The sequence below is a fragment of the Diabrotica virgifera genome, chromosome 8 (genome assembly GCF_917563875.1).
Source record: "Diabrotica virgifera virgifera chromosome 8, PGI_DIABVI_V3a".
NCBI lineage: Eukaryota > Metazoa > Arthropoda > Insecta > Coleoptera > Chrysomelidae > Diabrotica > Diabrotica virgifera.
Genome location: NC_065450.1, coordinates 138,302,327 through 138,329,157, shown reverse-complemented (window position 1 = coordinate 138,329,157; position 26,831 = coordinate 138,302,327). Strand labels below are relative to the sequence as shown.

Here is a 26,831-nt window from a genome sequence, read left to right as displayed (position 1 = left end):
AAATCCAAATCTGAAAACGGCATTTCGATATTTCTAACCGTCTTCGAGATAATCGACCTCAAAATCTAAAATGTGACGTCACAATCCGGTTATCTCCTACAGACGCACTAAACGTCAGCTCAAATGGCTGATTAGGAAGTAGGCTACTTTTTTTTAAATCTCGATTTGCCAAGCATAGGTTATTTACATTTGAGTTTGACACTTCGTGAATGTCAAACTAAATTTTAAATTAAGTATTAATAAAACATCAATGACATTTGATAGTGAATTTAATTATTATATAAAATAAATAAGATGTTCGAAAATACAATTTGAGTATAAATATTTTAAAAGCAATAATTTATTAACAGTTTTAAAAAGGTTTATACCAGTATAAATACGGCCTCCCCTTTATGATAAATGGACTGTTCCATTTGCTATAAAATTAAAATATTATGTATACCTAGTCGTTCCCTAAACTCGACACAACTGGCTAGTGATTGTAGAAGGTAATTTTTTTGTTTTTTGAGAATTTTGCCGAAATTGGCAAAATTACTAATTATTTAGTAATAATTATTAACTATTTAGAAATTATTTTTTTGTCGAATTGGCAAAATTATTTACTAAAATCACTAGCCAGTATTGTGTCTGTGTACATCCTTCTAATGGAAAAAAATATTTGAAGATTTTTCTCAAATTATGGATACCAAGAACATTTTCATTTATAACTCTTTTATTTTTAATTTGACAAATAAAAGTTATTCTTCATAAAAAGCTCTTCTTATTCTAAGATTTATGATGCAACCGTGTCCCAAAAGTAGGGGAACGGTCGAATATTTCGCGAACTAAACATCGGATGGAAAAACTGAAAAATACGTATTCAATCATTTTCAAAAATCTATCCAATGACACCAAACACCAACTCCCACTACACGCCCTGGAGGTGGGGTGGGGGGTAACTTTAAAATCTTAAATAGAAACCCCTAGTTTTTCTTGCAGATTTGCATTCGTTACGTAAAAGTAAGCAACTTTTATGCAAGACATTTTTTCGAACTGTGGATAGATGGCGCTATAATTGGGAAAAACGATTTATCCTGATACCATAGGTAAATTATAGAAACGGTCTAATATCTCGAGAAATACACTTCCATATAAGAAACCAAAAAACAGGTTTTTAATATTTTTCGAAAACCTATCGATAAACACTACACATGACCCTCCAACCCACCCCCTGGAAGTGTCGTGGGGGGTAACTTTAAAATCTTAAATAGCAACCCCCACTTTTTATTGCAGATTCGAATTCGTCATGAAAAATTAAGCAACATTTATTCGAAACATTTTTTAAAAATGCTGATAGATGGCGCTAATAAATCGTATTTTTCCAATTAAAGCGCCATCTATCAACAATTCTAAAAAATGTTTCGAATAAATGTTGCTTAGTTTTTCATGACAAATCCGAATCTGTAATAAAAAGTGGGGCTTGCTATCTAATATTTTAAAGTTACCCCCCACCCCACCTCCAGGGGGGTGGGTTGGAGGGTCATGTTTAGTGTTATTCGATAGGTTTTCGAAAAGTATTAAAAAAATTTGTTTGGTTTCTCATTTGGAAGTGTATTTCTCGAGATATTAGACCGTTTCTATAATTTACCCATGGTATCAGGATAAATCGTTTTTCCAATTATAGCGCCATCTATCCACAGTTCGAAAAAATGTCTTGAATAAAAGTTGCTTACTTTTACGTAACAAATCCAAATCTGCAAGAAAATCTAGGGGTTTCCATTTGAGGTTTTAAAGTTACCCCCCACCCCACCTCCAGGGGGTGTAGTGGAGGTTGGTGTTTGGTGTCATTGGATAGATTTTTGAAAATTATTGAACACGTATTTTTCAGTTTTTCGATCCGATGTTCAGTTCGCGAAATATTCGACCGTTCCACTACTTTTGGGACACCTTGTATAAAATTTTATTAATTTTATACGAGGTATATAAAAAATATGAATTTCGATCAAGAGTAAACTACTTTTATAGTGCATAACATTTAAATTAGAATGATATAATTGCACAATAAAACATAATTATTAATTCTAAAGTACTTTTCATAATAGAAATTTTCCATATTATGAATTAATGTTGTTCTGAAGCTATTATGAATTAAAATACGTAAATATACAAAGTTTTCGTTATGACAATGCTCGCATTTTCAGCTTGTTCTCAATGTTGATGCCAACTATTGAGACTCAGATCGGGATATCACGGTAAAGGTAAAAACAAAACTCTCAACATCCTTCACTACCACAGTAGGAGTGCTCTAAGGTTCCATTCTGCCACCCGTACTGTAGAGCTATTCCAGGTCAAATCAATACACTTTGAATTAATTTTTTCCCTGACCTATTTAGATTCTGTTAAAATTTATAGTACTCATAGTGGATGATTCGGTGAAGAAAAATACAACATTTTAAAGTTTTATCTCAAACCTTTCCGAAATATTATATGGTTAAACCATTTCCGAAATATTATATGGTTATGTAAAGTTTTCCAAAAAAACCCAAAAAACCGCTACCATACTTTATTGGAATGGTTGTAGAAGCTGTCCTAATTAAGCTATAATGCTGGGAGAGGTGTCATTTTGCAGAATTTTTAAAGCTCTTTACAGTGATATATATACAGCATGATGTTATGATCAACAAATTTTTCTCAAACAAAAAAATTTGATTTAAGTTTTTTTCCAAAAAGTACATAATTTAAAATTTTCATAATATTTCTACAAATACACAGTACTGTTGTTAATAACATAAAAAATTTATTTTATCACGGGATGGTAATGGATTCAACATAAATAAATTAAATTTTACACATACAGTGTGGTGCAAATGAAACGAACAAATTCGTAATATCGCAAGCTGGCGACTTTAAGGAAAAATCTCGAAACAGGTCGATTTTTATTTTTAAATTGTAATTTTTTGGCATATATATCATACTAGTGACGTCATCCATATGGGTGTGATGACGTATTCGATAATTTTTTTTTAATGAGACTAGGTATCGTATGTTAGCTCATTTGAAAGGTTATTCAATTCTCTATTCAGTAATTATTAATAAACAATATTATAATTATTTATACAGGGTGGCAAAAAAAGTTTTTTTTTAATTAAATTAATTGACAAAAAAGATAACGGTATGTAATTTATTTAATTTAAAATAAATTTAACTGTTGCCAGAAACAAATAAATTACATACATTTTTTTTGTCAATTAATTTAATTAAAAAAAAATTTTTGCTACACTGTATAAATATTTATGTTATTGTTTATATTACTGAACAGGGAATTAACTAACCTTTGAAATGAGCTAACACACGACCTATAGTCTCATTTAAAAAAATCAGCATCGATTACGTCATCACGACCAGGTGGATGACATCACTAGTATGATATATATGCCAAAAAATTACAATTTAAAAATAAAAATCGACCTATTTCGGGATTGTTCCTTAAAGACACCAGCTTGCGGCATTACGAATTTATTCCGTTCATTTGCACCATCCTGTATGTGTAAAATTAATTTTTTTTTATGTTGAACCCATTACCATCCCATGATAAAATTTTTGATATGTTATTAACAACAGTATTATGTATTTATAGGAATATTATGAAAATGTTGAATTATATACCTTTTGGAAAAAAACTTAATCAAAATATATTTTTTTTGTTTGAGAAAAACTTGTTTATCATGACATCATGCTTTATATATATCACTGTAAAGAGCTTTAAAAATGATGCAAAATGACACCTCTTCCAGCATTCTAGCTCAATTAGGACAACTTCTACAACCATTCCAATAAAGTATGGTCGCGGTGTTTTGGATTTTTTTGGAAAACTTTACATAACCAACCATATTTCGGAAACAGCATGGGATAAGAATTTAAATTTTGTATTTTTGTTTCCCTTATTAGCCACTGTGAGTATTCCAAATTATAACCAAATCTGAAGAGGGGGTGGAAATTAGGTGTGTTGAGTTGATATGGAGTGACCCTGTATACAAAATACAACGAGCTCCCCAACCCTAGAAATATTAGCACCGTTAACCTACTTTACATAGGGTAATCCAATCCAATTCCCCATGTCCATAGCTTAAAAGTCTCCTGCTATCTCATCTCGCCACTGCAATCGAGGACGTCCACGTGGTCTTTTTCAGTTGAGACTTTTTCTCATTTCTCTCTCTCTCTCTCTCTCTCTCTCTCTCTCTCTCCGCCTTGTTATTCTTTGGTCAGAATTTTATCGGTGGTGTTCTGCCTAGTGTAGTTTTCTGGATTTTATTTTTTTTTATTATGGGAGCGTCCGGATATAGCTCTTCGAGCTCTTTGTTAGTTCTTATGTCATATTGTCCTGCGGCTCCATCAAGACCAGGCCAAAAGGTCTTCTTTAGGGTTTTTCTTTCCCAAACAAGTAGTCGCTCTTCGTTTGCTTTTGTTATCGTCCCAGCTTCTCTACCATATATATCACTATGGGTCGTAGGGTGTTTGGTAAAGAATTGGCCATGGATTAAACCTAGATTCCTGAGGTTAAAATAGGTCGATTTACGTTAACTTACCTTAGTACGAAAGTTGATAATAAACGAAATACAGGGTGTCAAAGTTAAACTGTTATTTTATTTATTCTTGGATATTTCCTAACAGGCATGGGATAACACGAAATGTGGTAAGTGATGCTGGTACTATATACCCTACTATATTATGTTAAACAAACGTTTATGGCTACTACCAGAGGCGTACGACGGGGGAACGCGAATGGTTGACCCTTCCCAAATTCTACGCCACTAGCGGAATTTCTATTTCAGTGCAATTTTTTGATTCTTCAATACTTTCTATGTAAATAATGTACTCTTCATTCGTAACGATAAAGCCATTAGTTTTCGAGATATTTGAAGCTAACAACGAAGGAGCATAATACATTACTCAAAATAAGTGTGCCTTTTCATTTTTAACTTCAAATATCTCAAAAACTAATGACTTTATCGTTACGAATAAAGAGTATATTATTTGCATAGAAAGTATTGGAGAGTCTAAAAATTATGCTAAAATAGCAGTTTCATCAGGGGCGTAGAATTTGGCAAAGGTCAATCATCCACTTTCCCCTGTCGTACGCCTCTGGAATTAACCAGATATGATTATTTAACCTTTAACTACACGCGCTGGCGTATTTTGTACGCCAGATATAAGAATTCTACTGCAAATATATTTAAAAATTTAATTTTTGACCTGATTTATCTCTCTAACCTATCACTGGAATGTGCTTAACACTTTGGTTTTATTTTCGTTACAATCGGCGTTCTGGGAAAATCGTAATTTACAGTTTATTATTTGTTGTTTCCGGTGGTGGACAATATACGCCACGATTATATTAATATAAGTCGTAATATAAGTACATATTTCAATTGTTTTTTAGTCATTATGGCACAAAACATATTTTTCTTTATAAACAATACTTTTCCTCCTGTAAAAAATCACATTTCAAAAAATTGTTTATTAGTAATTTTATTTATCATGGAATCCAGTTAATCCATGATTCCAGTTATAAATCCCAATTGGCTTACTGAGAAAGAACTCCAAGTATTCACTGATGTCGAATAAGGTTTATAACAAACAACTAAGTGTATTTTTTCAAAAAAAAAAAATAAACAAACCCGCTGTTTTTCTTGTGGCGTATAAAGTACGCCACGCGTGTAGTTATGTTATAACTTGATGCGCGGGTAGTTAAAGGTTAACATAATTTAGTAGGGTGTACAGTACCTACACTTTCTGCCAAGTATCATAAGGATATGTCAAATAGTTTTATAGTACTGGGCACACATAGTTCTTAAAGTTTTAAATAAAGAATACATTATTAAAAAAAAATAATACTTTCAAATAATTTGACATATCCGTGTTATACTTTGAAGTTTAACTTTGACACCCTGTATTTTGGTTATTATCAACCTTTGGTACTAAGGTAAGTTAGCGTAAATCGACCTATTTTAACGTCAGGAATCTGAGGTTAAGCTATGGCCCATTCTTTACCAATTATATACCCAGTTGTATCTTTGTATTGTTGTTCCAAGATAGGTACTTAAATTCTCCGACGCACTCAAAGTTAAAGTCATCGATGGTGATGTTTTGTCCGGTTATCTCCTTCTGATATACATATATTTTGTTTTTTTTTTTTAAATTAATTAGGAGCCCCATCTTGTATGGTTCCTTTTAAAACCCGACGAAATTCTCCTTCATCGTTAATCTGGTGTTAAGTATGATAGAGTTGATATCATCTGCAAATGCCAAAAGTCATTTTATTCCCTCTCTATGGGATACTGTAGTCGGTTTTTCTATTCTTTTACTTCTGATTATCTGTTCCAGAGCTAAGTTGAAAAGTTTTGGTGAAAGTGCGTTTCCCTGTTTTAGTCTATTGTTTATTTCAAATGTCTCCGAATATTGTTATCCAACTCTCACTTTACATCGTAACTCTTCCATACACATCCGTATCAAATTGAGTAGTTTTTTGGAAAGACGTTCTTGCATCGCTATCCACAAACTAACCCTGGCTGAAGATCCAGAATACGGATAGGTAAAAAACTCTCAGAATCGTTTGAAATAAGCAGTAGCCCGAAACAAGGAGATGCGCTGTCACCTCTCATTTTTTACTAACACACCTGGACTAACACACCTAAACTAACATATAATCCTGGAGAAAGTAGTAAGAACAGCACAAATTAGAACAGAACTACTCTGACAGTAAATGGAACAAAATTACTACTAGCATACGTGGATGACATTGAAATTATTGGAAACACAGTCACCAGTTTACACTGTATAGTTTTAGGAAATTAGAAAATTCAAGTTTTAGATTAATTAAATATACTATAATTGCCAAATTACTTGGGAAAGTTTAGTTATTATAAATAAATAATTATTAAATTTCTTGCAAAAAATGTTTAAAGTCGACTTTATTTGGAAAATTCTATATTGTACTCGGTGTATGCATATTTGGATTAGTCGTGACAAAAATTAGCGTCTAGGTATGTAGGTACGACAGAGACTCGGAAACGAATATGTGCGTTTCATATGATGTTTGTTGATTATTCGTACCGTTACTTCTATCAGGTATTTTTGGCCTACTTTACAATGATTAATGAAAACTGGTGTTACATTATTCATTACCGCGCTGCCCATACAGTAAACAAATACGGAGTGTCCTAAAACAAAATCATATTAATTTCTATAATTCATTCAGTCTGGTCTTACTAGATAGTGATAGAATCGAATCTAATAATTCTATATATTAATAGTTTTTTTCAATTATTGCTCTATAACTCCAAAGATTTTAACTTTACACCAAAAACACTCAATTAAAAATTTATCGTAATTAAATTCTGCCATAGACATATTTTTCCCGATTTACTTCAACGAAAATTTTCCCCAGAAAATGCGGGTTTTCTCAACAAAATCATTAATTTTCAACTAAAATTTTAGATAAGTAATTATTTATTAATTCTTAAATAAGTTGGTAACATAAAAGCCCTTTTGGTATAGATGATATTTCCAGGAGGCCAATGGAAATTGAATGAACAGTTTAGTAACAAATAAATTGTTAATTAATAATAATTATGATACGTAAGAATAACTATGATTTTTTTAGAAAAACGTACCTATACCTATTTATTGTACTTTACAGAATTAATATTGGACTATTTAAAAAGTCTCAGGAATAATTTAAAATTCTAAAAAATTTTTTGGCTTATATATCAAATATTGTATATAACAAATAGAATATCTCGGAAACTATTAAATTAAATTAAATTGTGAAAACGTTATTGGAAAGAACGGAGCAGGACGCTTCTTTTAAAAGAACAAACGTTTAATTGCGATGAGTGGTTCCTGAGATACAACTGGTCAAAGGTGACCGGCATGTACGGCGAAGATATAAACAATATCATGGTAATTTTCTAACCATCACCTTTTTATTTCACTCCACTTTCTCCACACAAATTTTGATATGTTTAAAAGGCTCATAACATACATATATTATAATAATAAAAACTATCGGTATTACGAGTGAAACTTACCAAAAATACCAAAATTCCAATCAAAATTTAGGTTGGAGGAACTGGAATCCCAAAGTTCAAAATCGGTATACTTTAAAAAAATGAATTTTCTTAGCTCCCCATGGAGCAATTTTCTTCATTTTTTTGTTCCCAAGTAACTCGAGTAGAGCCATCTAACTTCTAGTAAAAGGTACACTTGTGTTAAGTTTTTTTAAAAAAAAGTTTACAACTGGAAAAATATGTAGTTTTCTTTTCTTATAATTAAATTAATTTATTAGAACAAAACAAAAGCAACTTTGACATATAATAATGCATTAGTTAGATGGCTCTGCTCGATTTACTTGGAAACAAAAAAAAATGAAGAAAATTGCTCAATGGGAAGCCGAGAAAATGCATTTTTTAACGTATGCCGATTTTGAACTTTAAGATTCCATTTTTTCCAAACTAATTTTTGATTGAAATTTTGCTATTTTTGGCATTTTTCACTCGTAATATCAATAGTTTTTATTATTTTAATATATTATGTTATGAGTATTTTAAAGGAACGAAAATTACTGTGGAGAAATAGGACCGAAATAAAAAGGTGATGGTTCGAAAATTATGATCCTATTGTTTATATCTTTTCCATACATGCCGGTCAGCTTTGACCGGTTGCATCTCAGGAACCACTTATCAAAACTAAACGTTTTTTTCTTTTGTAAGAAGCGTCCTGCCGCTTTATTTCCAATACCGTTTTCATGGCTTAATTTAATTTAATATTTCCCGAGATATTATATTTGTTTTGTCAAATTTTAAAATCAAATTCAAAAATCAGAAGCCAAAAGAGTGTTTATAATTTTAAAATATTCCTGTGGCCGCTTAAATAGTTCAATTTCAATTATGTAAAGTAAATATAGATATCATCATCATAAATGGTGCTACAGCCCTATAAAAGAGCCTCGACCTTCGTAAGTCTATTACGCCAGTCAGTCCTATCCATTGTCAACCGTTGCCAGTTTGCTGCGCCTATGTTTCTCCCATCCTTTCATCTAAGTTTTAGCCTAGCCCTATTTCTACTTCCCACAGGTTGTGACATAAGGATTCTTCTAGGAGGGTTGTTATGCTGTGATCTTGCTAGATGTCCTGCCCATCTTAGTCTTCCTATTCTTATAAGAGATAGAGATACTACGTCTTTACCACCAAATACAGGGTGTAACAAAAATACAGGTCATAAATTAAATCACATATTCTGGGAACAAACATAGTTCGAATGAACCTAACTTACGTTAGTACTAATATGCACATAAAAAAAGTTTGATGAAAAAAAGCCCTTTGAAGTTACAAGGTGACAACCGATTTTTTCAAATATATCGAAAACTATTAGAGATTTTTTAACGAAAATGGACATGTGGCAATCTTATGGCAGGAACATCTTAAAGAAAAATTAGTGAAATTTGTGCACCCCATAAAATTATATGGGGGTTTTGTTTCCTTAAACCCCCCCAAACTTTTGTGTACGTTCCAATTAAATTATTATTGTGGTACCATTAGTTAAATTCAATATTTTTAAAACTTTTTTGGCTCTTAGTATTTTTTTGATCAGGCAGTCTTTATCGAGTTGCGGCTTCTTTTTAATATGTTTACATAAAAATTGTATGGGGGTTTTGTTACTTTAAACCCCCCAAATGTCTGTGTACGTTTCAATTAAACTGTTACTGCGATACCATTAGCTAAACACAGTGTTTTTAAAACATTTTTGCCTCTTTGTATTTTTACGATAAGGCACCTTTTATCGAGATGTGGCTTCTTTTTTAATATGGTTCAAAATATACCTAAAAATGTAAATCATAAATAAATTTTCATATTATTACTAAGTCTCCATAATCGTACTTAACCATATACAAATATGTGGTGGATTTGACAATTATTCAAAATATCTCGATAAAAACTCGACTTTTCGAAAAAGTACTAAGAGGCAAAAAAGTTTTTAAAACATTGTGTTTAACTAATAGTACTACAATAATAATTAAATTGGAACGTACACAAAAGTTTGGGGGGGTTTAAAGGAACAAAACCCCATAAAACTTTTATGGGGTGTCCAAAATTCACTATAATTTTTTATTAAGATACTACTGCCACAATAATGCCACCTATTCATTTTCAATAAAATATCTCAAATAGTTTTCGATATATGTATTGGAAAAAATCGATTTTTATTTTGTAACTTCAAAGGGCTGTAACTTTTTTTATGTGCACATTTGTACTAAGGCAAGTTAGATTCAATCGAACTATTTTTGGTCCCAGAATACGTGATTAAATTTATGACCTGTATTTTTGGTATCTGTGGTATACCTCGTAATAATTGTACCTCCTCCTCCAAATACCATTTTCACTTATGCCACCGAATATTCCTCTCAGGATCCTTCGTTCAAATATAAGCAGAAGAAAGTAAATATAGATATAGTACCTTTTTATACAAAAATCATAGTTATTCTTATGCATCATAATTATTGTGGTTATATTACCAAGATATTTAATTATTGATAAACAATTACTTACCTAAAATTTTCGTTAAAAATTTAAAGATTTTGTTGGAAACCCCGCATTTTCCGAGGAACACTTTTGTCGAATAAAATCGGGAAAAACATGTCTCTATGCAGAATTTAATTACGGTGAATTTTTATATGGCTGTTTTTGGTGTAAAGTTAAAATCTTTGGAGTTATGGAGCAAAAATTGAAAAAAACACGATTTTCGGGCGCCATTTTAGTTATAAAAAAGTAGCACTCTATTTGCGGACTTTGCATACCTATATTATTAATATACAGAATCATAAGATTCGATTCCAGCAATAAACTTGCTGGTAAATAACTATAAAATAACCAAAAATGGCCTATTCTCCGATAATCTGCCCAGACTAATACAGTAATTTTTTTGAGGACTTAATACTATTTGAAGAGTACCTACGGACCTACGTATTTTAAGAATTTATTAATAGTAATTCTATTAGTTATTTGCCATCTGTACATCTAACAACCAGTGCACCCAATTTAATAATTTTTGTATTACTATATTTAAATATTTCCAATTATTATATAAAAAATTTTTATATCTATTATTAGACTGAAAGAAACAGTTATCTAAAATAAATACTTTTATTGTGCATACATTTTTTACAATTTTAGCCACTCGAATTTGAAAACTGTTAGTTGTGTTGGGTTCTCCTTAGAATGTGCCAAGTCATTTCACCTAATTTTTAAGAAGGTCCGATAATCGGTTACGGTATTAAACAGCTATTTATTCTTATTACAATAGAAAAATTTGGATTAACGGATATTATTTGTATAATATATACAGCTAAATGTTTGTTTATGTAAATAGAGAACGAGAAGTACACAAAAACGGATGTAATATACAAGGAGATTCTGACCCGCTTAACGGAAAATAATATAAAATATTAAAATCGTTGATGTATGGAATATTATGCAAATCTCATCAGAAAGTATTAAGTATGCAAGAATTTATGTATTACATATACGCTGATGCGATAATAAAATGCAAATAATAAAAAGTGACCAGGATGTAAGCAGTAAGATAAAATACAACAAGGCCGCGTTTAGGTCAGTTGACGCCCTAGACAATTCTCTAGTAGCCGCCCTTCAAACATGTACCATTTTTGAGAAAAAAGCAGATTTTTTTATTTAAATATGAATCCACTAAAAATGGATTTAAACTACGATGTTTATATACATATAACAGAAAAAATTATCATTCCAGTTCGATTTCTTTCTTGATTTTCTTTGGCAAAATTATCTATAATGTCGTTATAATTTATCGCCTTTGTTACGTCACTTTCTATGGACAAAATCGACAAAATGCTAAGACATTTTCGAAAATGACCTTTCAGCAAGAAAGCACAAATAAATGCGCAAACCAATGTCAAAATTAGGGAAAATATCTTTCAATCCACTCTTCTTTAAATATTTAGATATATCATTTTTTTTATTTAGCTAATGCCTCGACAACTAATGGCCATTGGCATGGTAGGTACGGTGAATTCTTGCAGTTAGGTACCTAGTGTCATGTGTAGTGTGTGTGTTGAGTAAGTGTCTTGTTACTTTGCAAAGTCGAAGTCATTTTCTTTGCAAAGAGACGCTAATTGTAACCGAACGTCTGCGGTCCCTCCGATGAGTACCCACAAGAACAGAATCCCATGGTATCCCACAAGGACAGAAACTATTTTCATTTATTAATTTATATTAAACGAAAAATTCCTGACCCTGGTGAAATCACGACCATTCGGACCTTTTGATCCAAAGGTAGGCGCGCTCTTACCACTGAGCCACAAAGGGGGTTTAGATATATCAATTATTGGTGATTTTATTGTGGTATCCAAATGATCCTTTTAAGTGAATGCATTCATGTATGAATGATGTATCTAGGTCGTCTTTATAAATTTGTATCAGATTTTCAGCTTCTTTAATAATTTCTTCATTGTTTAATTTTGGCAAATCTGTTATAGCACGAAAACATTGATAAATAAGTCGATAAGATTCCAGACGTCTACTCAGATCTCTTATCAGAGTGTCGATTTATAGAATGTGTGGATTTTCATCTCATCACTAGCTGAAAAGTTCGTTCGTCGGCACCCTCGTCAAATTGAATTTTTATTTTTCTATGTGTTATTTCTTTATATGATTTATTTGGGCACAATTTTTTGGCTTCCACTTCATAAATGGCAAAATTATTTCTGATTGAGGTAAAGTAATTTGAAAGAGTTTCATACTCTTTAACGACAGAATAGTCCATTCTTTCACGGTTTTTGCTCTAAATTTTAAAGAACCGCTTGGTTTGACATGAAATTTGGCATACGTATACCTTACATGTCAAAGAAAAAAAGTGATATTGTGCCGATGTGTGCTTTTGCCCTGGGGGTGACTTTCACCCCCTCTTGGTGGTGAAAAAATATATGTCCAAAATAAGTCCGAAAATGGGTAAACTGACCAATTTTAAGTAACTTTTGTTCTATAGAACTTTTTCGCCAAGTCAACACTTTTCGAGTTATTTGCGAGTGAATATATTCATTTTTCAACAAAATAACCACATTTTTGGACGGTTTTTCGTAAATAACTCAAAAAGTAAGTATTTTGTCGAAAAAAACGTTCTCAGCAAAAATATAGCACATAAAAAAGTAAAAAAAAAATGGTGTACGGGTTAGGTCTCTGGATCTCGTAGAACCAGAGTTATAGCCAATGAAAAATGGATTCATATTCACCGAATTTCAAATAGAATATTTCGGTTTGAAATATCCAAAAAATTAGGCACTTTTTGGGGAAAACCCATTATAACTTCTTTAAAGTTTTTTAAAAAAGCTTTATTTCTGCTTTTACAAAAAGTTTCTAGCACTAAATTTAAGCAAGTTACGCTCAAAATAAAGTTGGTTCCTTTTGTTTTTGCAAAAAAAAATCGGGAAGACCACCGTCTAATTAGCAACTTAAATGAAATTAATCGTTACCGCTCCACAAATTATTTTACTTATATTGTGTTTATATGATCTGTAAGTTTGATCGAGTCAAAGTGCTTATTTTTGAAAAAATTTGGTTTCAAATTAAAATTTTTAAAAATTTAAATTTTGAAAAATATGCTTTTTTTTTCAAAATAACTTAAAAATTGTTAGAGATACCAATAATCTCGAAAAACAAAAAAAGTCAGATTTGCTTTTCTGAATATCATGTATTTTTTTGTTTTTCTGTTAGACAAAAATTGACTAAGATTTGGTGTTTCTAAATTTGCATACATTCGTGATCAGTGACTCGTTCAACCCTTTTTAACTACAGCCCTTTCAATAATAAGGACTTTGAACCGATGAAACTTACAGATCATATAAACAATATATACACGAGTTAAGAAAATTGTGAAGTCGTAACGATTAAGTTCATTTAAGATACAAATTAGGGGGTGATTTTCTCGATATTTTTACCAAAACCAAAAGGAACTAACTTTATTTTGAGCGTAACTTGTTTAATTTTGATGTTAGAAATTTTTTTTATAAAACAAAAATGAAGCTTTTTTAAACACTTTAAATAAGTTTTAATGAATTTTCCCCGAAATCTGCTTAATTTTTGGTTATTTCACGTTAAAATATTCCGTTTGGAATTTGACGAATATGAACCTATTTTTCATTAGCTATAACTCTGCTTTTACTAGGTGTAGAGACGTCATATATACACCATTTTTTAAAATTTTTTACAAGCTACATTTTTGTTAAGAATGTTTTTTCGACAAAATACTTAGTATTTGAGTTATTTACGAAAAACCGTCTAAAAGCGTGGTTATTTTGTTGAAAAAATGAACATATTGACTGTCAAATAACTCGAAAAATATTGACTTAGTGAAAAAACTCTATAGAAGAAAAGTTACTTAAAATTAGCCAGTTTATCCATTTCCTGACTTTCTTTGGACGAATATTTTTTCACCCCCAAGAGGGGGTGAAAACCACCTCCAGGGCAAAAGCCCATATCGGCACAATATCACTTATTTTCTTTGACTTGTTAGCTATGTGTATGCCAAATTTCATGTCAATCCAAGTGGTTCTTTAAAATTTAGAGGTTTTGCAATATTTTACCGTTAAAGAACGGACTAGAACCCAGATCCATTGCAGGACTCTGGACATACTTATTGGATAGGTTCACTCTTTCTAAAATATGTTGCCAAATGACAGCTAAAAATGTCATTTCAAAAGTGTCCATTTTTTCAAATATAGAAAGTGATTGATGTTTCTCAGCTGCAGTTTGACATTCGTCTTTGAGATATTAAAAAGCGCAGTTTTTATTTCGCTGAAGCCAGTGTATAACGCGTTAGTTGCGTCCGCCCTTGCGGACCACCTAGTTTCAATAAGAGATTTCACAACAGGTGATTTTAAGTTGTCAGTCAAAATTTTCCATCTATATGTGGAAGCCGAAAAACATGTATATAATTCTTGTAAAAAAATGGAAAAGGAAGTAGCGGTCAGACAGGATTCTGCTGCTAAAGGTCCTACCAAGAGAGAATGTCCAGGGTACGTACTCAGCAAGTTTATTGTGATTTTTTATTCTGGCCTGCAGTCCTGAATATTTGCCAGACATATTGGATGCGTTATCATACGACTGGCCGCGAAAATCTCATAAATCAATGGTACATTCCTCTAAAGTCAAAATCCCTGTCGATTCCAAAGCAGCAGATTTGTGACCTTAAGATGGAATATATTTGGAATATATTTAAAAATCTTTCAGTCGGCATACCATCACCACGTCACCAGAAACATACCGAACTAAAAATGCTAGGTGATCACCATGAGACAAGTCTGGTGTCGAATCAACTATTTATAGTATGTTTCTTGCTTTAATTCGCCAACAATCGTTCTTCTTATTTTTCTTCCCATCTAAACTATTAGTTCCTCGCATATACTGTTTGACAGATAATTACAGTTCCCTTTACCAATATTTCCAAATTTAGTAAGGTGCTCGCGTAAAAAAGGATCAAATTCTGCTATAAGTACTAAGCAACCTAAAAAGTTACCGTTTTGAACTGATCCTATAACTGAATTATCTCCTCTAATGGCAAGTCGACTTGTGGCCAGTGTGCCAGTGTAATTACTGTTGCAACAACACGTTGCAAAACGTTGCGCCAGTATTGTACTTCGCTTCTGAATGTACTTGTTAGGGAACAGTCTATTCTGTTTTTTAATTTACCTCGATTGAATAAACTCAAGACATTTGCCGTGTGGTCCTTTGAATCTTCATATTGTTTTAATCTGACGCCAGCATTATTCTAGTCATTGAAACCTTGCGCCTGAAATAGACGGCAAGGAATACAAAATACACTCTTTTTAGATGTAGAATAAAGTAGCCAATTCCTGAACTACATTTCACCGTTCAACATTTTTCTTAAAAAATGATTCCTTGTTAGGGATCTGTTTATTTGTACATTTTGTACATTTGTTGTTAGGGATGTTTTCTAGAAATTAATGCCCACTTCTATTCCATTGATGGATATACTTAAATGTTATTCGATTTTAATATTTATATACAAATATTTGTTTGTACAGTATTTTTGCTGCCCTCTGCCGCCCTAGGCAACTGCCTATATTGGCTAATGGATAAAGCAGCCCTGAAATACAAGATCTTTTACAAAGGGGATATAAGATAGGGGATATAATATATATTTATAGAAGAGACGTATATTTAATGGATTTTGACAAGAGCTATGACCTTGAAAATTTCACGTAAACTTGTGTACTAAAGGCAAGCGTCTACAGGTCCGCATCGTACGTATCGGACGCATCGTACGCATCGGATTAATTTGCCGATGCCACTACCTGCTAGGGTAGAAAAATTACTAAGATAGACTTTAAAATTGGTTGTTGATTTATTTATTGGTTGTTTATTTAATTTAATAATTAATTTATCTCCTTTTTTAAATATATCTACAAAACGAAACATGCTAGGTACATACAACCTGATATCAAAAGAAAGCCTGTAATATTTACTACAAAATGCAATACTAATATACAATATACAGGGTGTACCATTTAAAAAAATGAAAAAAAAGTGTATTGGTAAATAGTGATCACATTGTATTTTATATTGATATACCATATACCTATGTCAAAGATATTAAATTATTTAAAAATGACACTATACTTATAAAACTCATATGTCATTTTAAATATTTCGAAAATTATTAACTTTAGACCTATAAAACCTTACAAAAACTCTACATGTTTTTAAAAAATATATTCAAAAATAATTTGTAAACATTTTTTTTATCGGCATAGTAATATTACAGCAAGCTATAGCAGAAACACGACGGTAGACCGCATAATAGCACCCATTTTTCTAAGTAATTATACACTTGAATATAAAGGAATACACAAAGCTGTTACAATTTGATTTAAATGGAAAATAGTAACTACATCAGTTTTCTGTTGGAATTTACCAGCTGAACAGACGGGGTCGTGAATTGTAAGTTTTTTGAATTCCCTCTTGTCTTCTTCGCTTCAGCATCCATTTGGCTTGCAAATTTTAGAAGCCTTGGAGGTGTTACCAAGGAAATGGACCAATAAGTTTTCGATTTAAAAATCTTTTAGTAATATTTTAATACTTTCTAAATATTATTAATAATGCTATTAGGATCGAAAACTTCATCTTTTAATTGTCAGATGACGCTAGTCACCTAATATTTTCACTTCAGTTGCAATGGGTGGGAAAACCTCTCAATGCGGATCAATTGGGATATGGAGAACAAGCCTACGTTCTTTCCGATGAGGCTCCAATAAAAGCCGAAAATCGCGATTCAAGGGACTGGACTGCGCTCCGTATTCTAATTGAAAAGTAAGATTGTTTTGCCTTCGCATTGCAACTGAATTAAAAATAAAATTTTCATTTTATTTTTATATTGGTCTTTACTCCTTCGAGTAACTAGGTCCATTTTCTGTTGGAATTTACCAGCTGAACAGACGGGGTCGTGAATTGTAAGTTTTTTGAATTCCCTCGTCTTCTTCGCTTTAGCATCCATTTGGCTTGCAAATTTTAGAAGGTGTTACCAAGGAAATGGACCAATAAGTTTTCGATTTAAAAATCTTTTAGTAGTATTTTAATATTTTCTAAATATTATTAATAATGCTATTAGGATCGAAAACTTCATCTTTTAATTGCCAGATGACGCTAGTCACCTAATATTTTCACTTCAGTTGCAATGGGTGGGAAAACCTCTCAGTGCGGATCAATTGGGATATGGAGAACAAGCCTACGTTCTTTCCGATGAGGCTCCAATAAGAGCCGAAAATCGCGATTCAAGGGATTGGACTGCGCTCCGTATTCTAATTGAAAAGTAAGATTGTTTTGCCTTCGCATTGCAACTGAATTAAAAATAAAATTTTTATTTTACTTTTACATCAGTAAAAGTTTCTTTAAAGATTAATTAAAGTTACCTTTCTGAAATGGTAAAATACTTTTTGTGGTTTTCAACTACAGTGGAACCCCGATAAGTCGGCCCCCGATAACCCGGAACTCCGGCTAACCCGGACCGATTTTTATCAGACAACATTTCAACAATAAAAATGTATTGCTGTTACAAAATCTCGTGAACCTAATTCATTCATTTGGTGACGTCAATATACGAACGAAACGATTGATGAATCCGACATTACTGAAAATATCAGGGTGCAGATGGGACCCTGTTGCGCAATTCGCAGCAAATAAAATAGTCGTATGTTTTTGGCTTCATTTTATTTCGGTTATACATACGCATTTTCAAGGTTCACTAGGTTTTGTACCAACTCTATGTAATATAATATTTGAGAGATAATGGAACCGGATTGAACTACATATAACATAGTAAAAATGACTCATGGTACACCACATTCATTGTCGAAAACAACATGCACCTGTATTATCCTTTATTTTTTTGAAACTGTCTGTGTTAGCATTGTTTAGAAAAGACTATTAAAATTATTTTTTTAACAATGGTCTTAGTAATCACTTTTATTAAATAACATAACATCAGAGACGGTATTATGTGTAGTAAAGTCGTATTATTGTTCGCTTCCGTTTTGTAATCGTTCGTAAATTTATTCAGATTTTGTGTTTGCGTGTCTTTTGTCTATAAGGGCAACAAAACGTAAAAATGTTGTAGTGACAATGGAAAAGAAACTAGAAGCATTAAGTAGAATTGATAAAGGTGAATCTTGCAGCATTATATTATGGTGTCGGTACATCTACAGTATCGGATTGGAAGAAAAATAGAACTAAAATCGAAGAATTTTTTTTTCAAAATGATAACAAAAGACAGTTTAATCGGTGCAAAGCTAATAAAGCTAAGAATGAGACTTTTGACGACGCTTTGTATGTCGTGTGGTTTTGTGTGGAATGCGAACGTGGTTTACCAGTGTCTGTGTGACAATTATAACGGAGTTTATCTGTAAGCATACCATATTTTATTAATTTTTACCATTTTCTCCGGCTAACCCGGATTTTCGATAACCCGGATCGGCCGCGGTCCCAATTAATCCGAGTTAACGGGGTTCCACTGTACTTGTAACACACTTTGCTTGCTTTTTCATCTTTTGTGAGGGACAATGAAACGTCTTGCATCAATTTTACACTTACTCAGAAACATCATTAACAAGTCTAATATTTTTTAAAAAGTTCATTGCTTTAAGATAGAAAAATGTGTTGTTTTTTTAACGAGAATAATTGTCATAGTTAGATACTCAAGATATCTTGGAAAAGACTAATAAACATGAAAAATGAGAAATATAGATAAATTTAATCCCCATAATGAACTTATCATGGCATGTAATATTTTTTTCTGAATATATCTACATATAAAATAACAGTTAAAACTGAGTTTACTTGTTTCTTTACGGACAAGACGATCGTCAAATGCAAATAGCCGTAGATTAGCTCCCATTGGCCCAAGGACCAAGCGAAATTCCGAACAGAGCGCGTGGGCTGCGTCCACTGATTGGCATTCTGAATGATTAATCGGCACACATCGCAAAAGTCGCCTCTCGAAGCAACCCTTCGGCATTCCCGATGATGCGATCCGTACGATGCGGATCAGTGGACGCAGTTACATAAGTTTTTGTACAAGGCAAACTAAAATCCGTTGCGTACGATGCGTACGATGCGTCCGATGCGTACGATGCGGGTCTGTGGACGCTTGCCTTTAATCGGTATGACTTCATAGCTCTCGCCAAAATCCAATACCTCTAAGTTGGTTATGTTATTTTATTTGATCACAGTATACAGGGGCTCATTCTATATATTATACAGTATACAGGTATCACAGGAGCAAACAATTGTTCAAGATGTACTCAATAAACTATCAGTAGGAAGCGAGCATAGACTAGTAAGAGCCAGAGTAAAGGTAAACCTACACAAAGAAAGAGCAACGATAATAAACAGTTGCAAACGCATAGTTTGGAGTCCGTCAAATCAGCCGAAGCATACATAAAAAATATAGCCGAAACTTTATAGAGTAATAATAATCCCAAAACTCGTAAGTATCGACGATCATGCTATAGTTATTAAGGTACTAAGGGTATTATAAGGATAATAACGCTTGAGGTCAATGGTGTATAGACCGAGGGCCTTTGGCCCGAGGTATATACGTTGACCAAAAGCGTTATTATTATAATTATAATACCCGTGGTGCCTTTAACGTTTAATGTCCGACTAAATTATTCTTTATATGCGAAAAATTTGAATGAATTTTGAATTAATTAGTTTTCAAATAAATACATTTACCAGTAACAGTAGTAACGTAATAGGGAACTTGCACAATTTTTTTTATTACTTACATAATAATGTTTAGTTTTGTATAAAAATGAGATTTCCAAAATTTTACGCTTCAAAAACTCATAATAACTTAGAAGTACAAATTAAAAGTCTTCTGTATTTTAAAATAGTTCAAACGACCCGTGACGTCACACAGTTTAACTATATGGTTCCGTTTATGGTTATAATTAGGTATATTCTTCCTTTTCTTCTTTAGTTTATTGGCCTCCACCTACTTAGGTATACCTCGTCGCGGAATAAAAGAAAAATATTTATATTCTATTAATTTATCGTATGTCATTGTAATAATATATACCAGTTTGTTGACATTGGAGTTTGGATATAGTTATTGAAGGAAAGGAAAGAAGGTTTACTACGGAAAATAAAACCATTTTGTAAAAGTACAAATTTTCTATGAATAGTTCAAACGATCAAAAACACTTGTAACGTCACATAACTGTATTTTCTACTGATTTTTATAAAGTCTAATTTAAAATTCTGTTTACTTTGTTGGAAGAATGTAAACATATAAAAGGATGACGTCACGACGCGTTTTGTTCTGGCTGGAATAATTTGAATTTTTAATCGTCTTTAGGGGCCAAACGAAAGCCAAACAAAACTTTTTTATCTTTGATACACATGTTTTAAATTATGTTCTGTTGTGATTTATAGCATTTTTTTCGAATTTAAAATTTTATGCAAGTTCCTAATTGTGGTAACCATAGTTTTACTTAGGTTGATATTTGTTAACTTGGCAGTATCTAAGTCGTTATTTAAATTTAATGCCCAAGGGCGTTATTTTTCAAAATAACGCCCTAGGGCGTCATATCGTACTTAACAGACTTCAAAATAATATCATTATTTGTCAAATAATATACCAGTCGGACATTAAATTAATAACAGACTTAATAATAGCCTTAAGCTATCTTTTTTAGAATCTATGGAAATTAATAAACTGAAAAATACAGATAGAATTCTGAATGACCAACTCGAGACAAACAGCTCCCCACTCCTCAACCTCTTCAGTTAGAGACTTAAAAAGGCAAACACATTGTAAATTATATCACTTGAGAAAGGCACTCTGCCGAAACAGCTGTAGTCACATAGTTGTAAATAATAAATTTTGTGGAAGTATAGAAAACAAAAGTTTTCAGTTTTTTATTGTGAAATAACAGACTCGGTTAGAAACGCATATAATTAAAATTTTGCAAAAAATGACACCAAGAGTGAAAAGATTAGCATAGATACAAAAGCTGTTATGGAAATACGACGAAACCTAAGCGAGAAAGGAAGAGGAAACAAAGAATACAGTAAAGAACTCTAATAAATCGTGGACCTGAAGTACTTTACCCATTACAGCGTCAGAAGTAAGAGCAGCTTTAAAAGAATTGAAGAACCATCGATCGCCTAGTGATGATGGACGTGTTATTGAGGCAATATAAACAGGAGGAGAAATCCTATTGAAATCAGTAAGCGAACTGTGTAATAAATGCTTACATGAGGGGTTAAATTCCAAAAGACTGGAACAATGGACGCAATTAGCTAATTGATGATAATGATACAGTGGGTCATACACGTTGTTCACAAAATAAAAGTATAAAATCTGTAACTTACTTCACGTCGATATGAACTGAATTACCCTATCAAAAAATGCTTCTTAAGAGAGCAAGAGCTCTTTAAAGCGGGGGCCCTGATATTGGTTTAAATCAAATATCTTTTTTCTTTAAATTAATTTAATGGTTTTGGTAGGGACCGAAAAAAAAACAAAAAAAAACAAATATCTTTAAAACCATCTAAAACCATGTGGCAAAATTCTGTATATTTGTTTAGTAGAATATAAAATTATTATCACGGTGAATGACAGGACGTGAAATGCAATTTTAGATTTTCCTTGTCGAGTACTTCGCCACTCTATTATGCTTTATTTATCCAACTTAAAAAGCTCAGAGGATAAATAATTTCGAATTTTATTTCTTGACTTATTTGACTTTCGATTCATAGATGGTGATAGTAGCATCTTTGGTAATTATTTTGAAAATTACCCCGAAAGGATGAAAGAATTTGATTGCACCTCAGTGCCTCTACCCAGGTGCTCCTATGAGGAAACGGTTATTTGGAAATACGTATAAGCACATAGTAGAGGGTCTCTACTGTAGTCCAATCTGAACCATCTTTTCTTTCCTTTTAGTTTATACTTTATTCACTTTTGTGGATATTAAAGGAAATAATTCGCTAAGATTATTATTACGGTGAATGACAGGACGTGAAATGCAATTTTAGATTTCCCTCGTTGGGTATTTCGCCACTCTGTTATGCTTTATTTTTCCAACTTAAAAAGCTCAGAGGATAAATAAGTTCGAATTTTATTTCCTGACTTATTTGACTTTAGATAATATTGATTCTATTAATATTAATAGTTATTTATGATAAAAGTACACCTTTAAGGCAGGCATGTGAAAGTTTTCAGAATGAGCGAAAGCGAGTCTCATATGAGTGCCTTAAAAATGTACTTTTTAACACGCATATCATACAATATTTTTTCTACAAACGTAATTACAGGACAATATCTACAAAAACTTTTACTCGAACTTGACTGACATTCCATTTTTATATTTTTTTGACATTACATGAAAATTGCCTATACGGTCAATACAAACTGCAGTGCCTTAAAATTTTTAAAGCACTAGTGCCTTAAAGTAGCATTTTTAACGCTCGTATGGAGTGCTAAAAATTTCATTTTTAACACGGTTGTAGAAAAGGTTATTTTATTTATTTACTAATGCTTTTTTGAACAATTAGATATGCATTTTATAGTTAATGTAAAGCCTTGATTCATGAAAAGTACAAATTGATTTTTCTTAAAACTGGTGTGTTATAGGAACTTTAGATCAGATTTTTTTAATAAAATGAATTATGTTAAATGTTTAAATTTTAAAATACAAAAAAGTTAGGAGTAAAAATGGCTAATATCCCTCATTACCGAGCCGCTTATGACTAATTAAAAAAATGTGTTCACGCCATAGGTTTGTGTACCTTACACTTAATTCATATACAGAAAGCTATGTATACCCTATTCCACGAACATACGACCCTCTTGGATTATCTCCACAACGAATATTTTGTTGTGTCAAATAAGAAGAATGAAAGTAAATTGAAAATTACATTGTTGTTTATTGGAATAATTATTAGAGCCATTTACTTTCGTAATTCTTATGTTGTACACTAAAATATTCGTTGTCGCGATAATCCAAGAGGGTCGTATATTCGTGGAATGACCCATATCAGATAAAGAACAGCCATTATATAAAGATATTTTTTCGAATGTATAGAATCGTTTTCAAAAATCGTTTTAGGGAAGAAAAAAGATAACTCGGGTTGGCCACCAACCTCGTAGAACGTAGAACATTGGTTTTCTTTTAATTCCAGAAAAAATGCCAAAATTTCGAATAAAAAAATTAACTTTCTACATGTTTATGCGCTTTAGGTATTTTGATATTGATCAATATTGATAAGCTTAAAATCCCAGTACCTTTTCAAACCAATTTTGCAATATTTTACATAAACTTTTAAACGTTAAATCTAATTTGATAATTTAAACTTTTCCCTTCAATTTGGTGTTTTCAGAATTCATGTACTCGTAGACCTAATAGTAATTTTCAAATAATCGATTAAAGCTATTTTTACAATAATTAAACAACCAATTAACAAAAATTTGTTTCACTGATCACTGGGAACGTTTTTCGAAAGAAATGGAACATGATTTTTATGGTCTCCAAAAGGAAATATGGCGCTTTATAAGAGGTCAAAGAACGGAGGTAAAGGAACTAATAGAACCAAAACACATAGAAAAGGATACATGGATTGACTATCTAAAAAAGCTCTATGCAGAAGAAGAACAAATAATGCATGAACCGGAAATACCAGAAATTACCACAAACGAAGATGTTAATATAAGTGCACAGGAAGTACGAAAAACACTTGAAAAGCTGAAGAACAGAAAAGCTGCAGGTAAGGATGGAATACCAAACGAATTACTGAAATATTCTGGAGCAGCAATGACAGAACAATTAACAACATTAATTAATAAAATCATAAAACACCATAAAATACCGGAAGAATGGAGAACGAGCGAACTAATTCTACTATTCAAAAAAGGAAATAAAAAGCAGCCAGAAAACTACAGAGGTATCAACTTGTTAAATACTACCCTAAAACTTACAACTAAAATCTTACAAGACGTAATGAATCAGAGGATAAGTTTAGCAGATGAACAACAGGGTTTTCGTACTGGAAGATCGTGTATAAATGCAATATTCGTCATAAAGCAAATTACTGAGAAATCACTAGAGTATAATAGACCAGCATTTTTATGTCTGATTGACTTAAAGAAAGCATTTGACAGAGTAAGACTCAAAGATGTAATCCATCTTCTGTATAATAGAGAAGTCCCTCTAGATATCATAAAAACTATTGAGAACATCTACCAAAACAACAAAATGGAAGTCAGAATAGATGGACAACTTACAGAACCTATAGATATAGGCAGCGGAATAAGACAGGGAGACTCATTGAGTCCTATGCTTTTCAATTTAATCATGGATGAAATCATCAAAAACGTCAACAAAGGAAGAGGATATAGAATGGGAAACAAAGAAGTAAAAATACTCTGCTACGCAGACGACGCAATATTGATAGCCCAAGATGAAAATAGTCTGCAAAGATTAGTCCACAGATTTAACCTAAGAGCAAAAGAATTCAATATGACAATTTCATCTCAGAAAACCAAAACAATAGCAGTAAAGAACCGATCAGATGCAAAATAGAAATTGATGGTATAAGTATTGAACAAGTAATGGAAGTAAAATACCTTGGAATTACATTGTCAAGTTACGGGGACCTACACAAAGAAGTGAGAAATCAAGTACAAAAAGTAAATAGATTGGCAGGATGCCTTAATAACACTATATGGAGAAACCGACATATTAACACTGAGATGAATTCAAGAATTTATAAAGCCAGTGTAAGACCAATAATGACACATGCATCAGAAACAAGACCCGATACAGCCACAACACAAAAACTACTAGAAACGGCAGAGATGAGAGTACTGAGAAGAATTACAGGAAATACACTGAGAGATCGAAAGAGGAGCGAAGATATTAGAAGACAATGTAACGTACAGTGATTTGAATGAGTTTTTTAATCAAGATGTCGTGATTTACACAATCAAAAGCTAGCTTTGGCAAAGTCACAGAAAACAGTGGCAGTATAACGATTATTGTTTAGTGCTTGGTAAACCTCATGCAGTACAGAAAACATGGCATCAGTGGTACATTTATTAGTTAAAAAGCCGAACTGATTTTGTGATAAAATGTTGTTATCAACGATAAAGGACATAAGTCGAGTTTTAATGAGTCTTTCAATAACTTTGGAGAGTACCGGTAGTAAGGCAATAGATCTATAGTTGCAGGCATTAGATTTTTAATGTCTTGTTACTTAGCAAAGTCGACGTGATTGTCTTTGCAAAGAGACGCTAATTGTATCCATACGTCTGCGGTCCCTCCCGTGACTTAATTAATTAATGCTTTGTAAAATAAAAGTTTTAGTGTACCTACTCTTTTTACTAATTGTAACATTTTCTAGTTCTGGTTCATTCCGGTATTCAGGATTTTCTCCATCATTCGGCTGGAGAGTCGACTGTAAATGTTCTGTATTTTTTTTTGCTTTTTGAATATTGTTTCGAGTCCAGGTCTCATCTGCATTTCTGATTGGTGGATTTTGTAAAATAGGCCTTTTCAATCACTTTGTGGCTTTCCAAAACGAATAGTCTGCTCTGTAGTCATTACTGAGTTCAATCAAATAATCACCAATTGATTCGATTTTAATGCGCTGAATTTCACGCTTCAGATGCTGTGTTGAATTATTTCAGGCTGTTTTATAGTGAGGCTCTAGTCTGCTGCCAAATTTTCTTCTAAGTTTTCGTTTATCACAAGGGACGTCCCTAATTTTTTTGGGTAATTACTACCTTTTCTTCTAGGAATAGTTTCAGGAGTATTATCCCATACCCCATACTGCGTGTTGGATAGTTCTTACAAATCGTTTAACTTCTTCATATTATATTTGATCTTCTGTTTGTAAATGAACTAATAGATTAATACGTTCTTCAAATTTAATTTTGAATCAGACCATAATTTCTTGATTGCGATTTTTTTTTGTTGCAAATTACTAATTAGACTGGATCCCGCTTATGAAAAAAAGTTGATTAATAGCAAGCTGAAAATTTGTTAATAGCTTAAGGGTGTCTAGTCGGATAAACTTTGATATCTGGGAACACTGGAACAGGGGCAGTTTTAATTGTGGAACAGGTTAAAAATTTGGAACGGCCAGACCACGAAAACGGCACATTTAAACTCTCCGAACAGATATTAAACTCTCATGCAAAAATCAGACTGCTATTTATCATCTGTCATAATTCCTGTCATTTGA

The 26,831-nt window shown here is 32.2% G+C and overlaps 1 protein-coding gene across 1 annotated transcript in view; it reads left to right on the top strand.

Moving 5' to 3' along the window:
- Positions 1-26,831, top strand: part of LOC126890346 (uncharacterized) — a 481,113-nt gene that overhangs the window by 11,993 nt on the left and 442,289 nt on the right. The window lies entirely within an intron of this gene.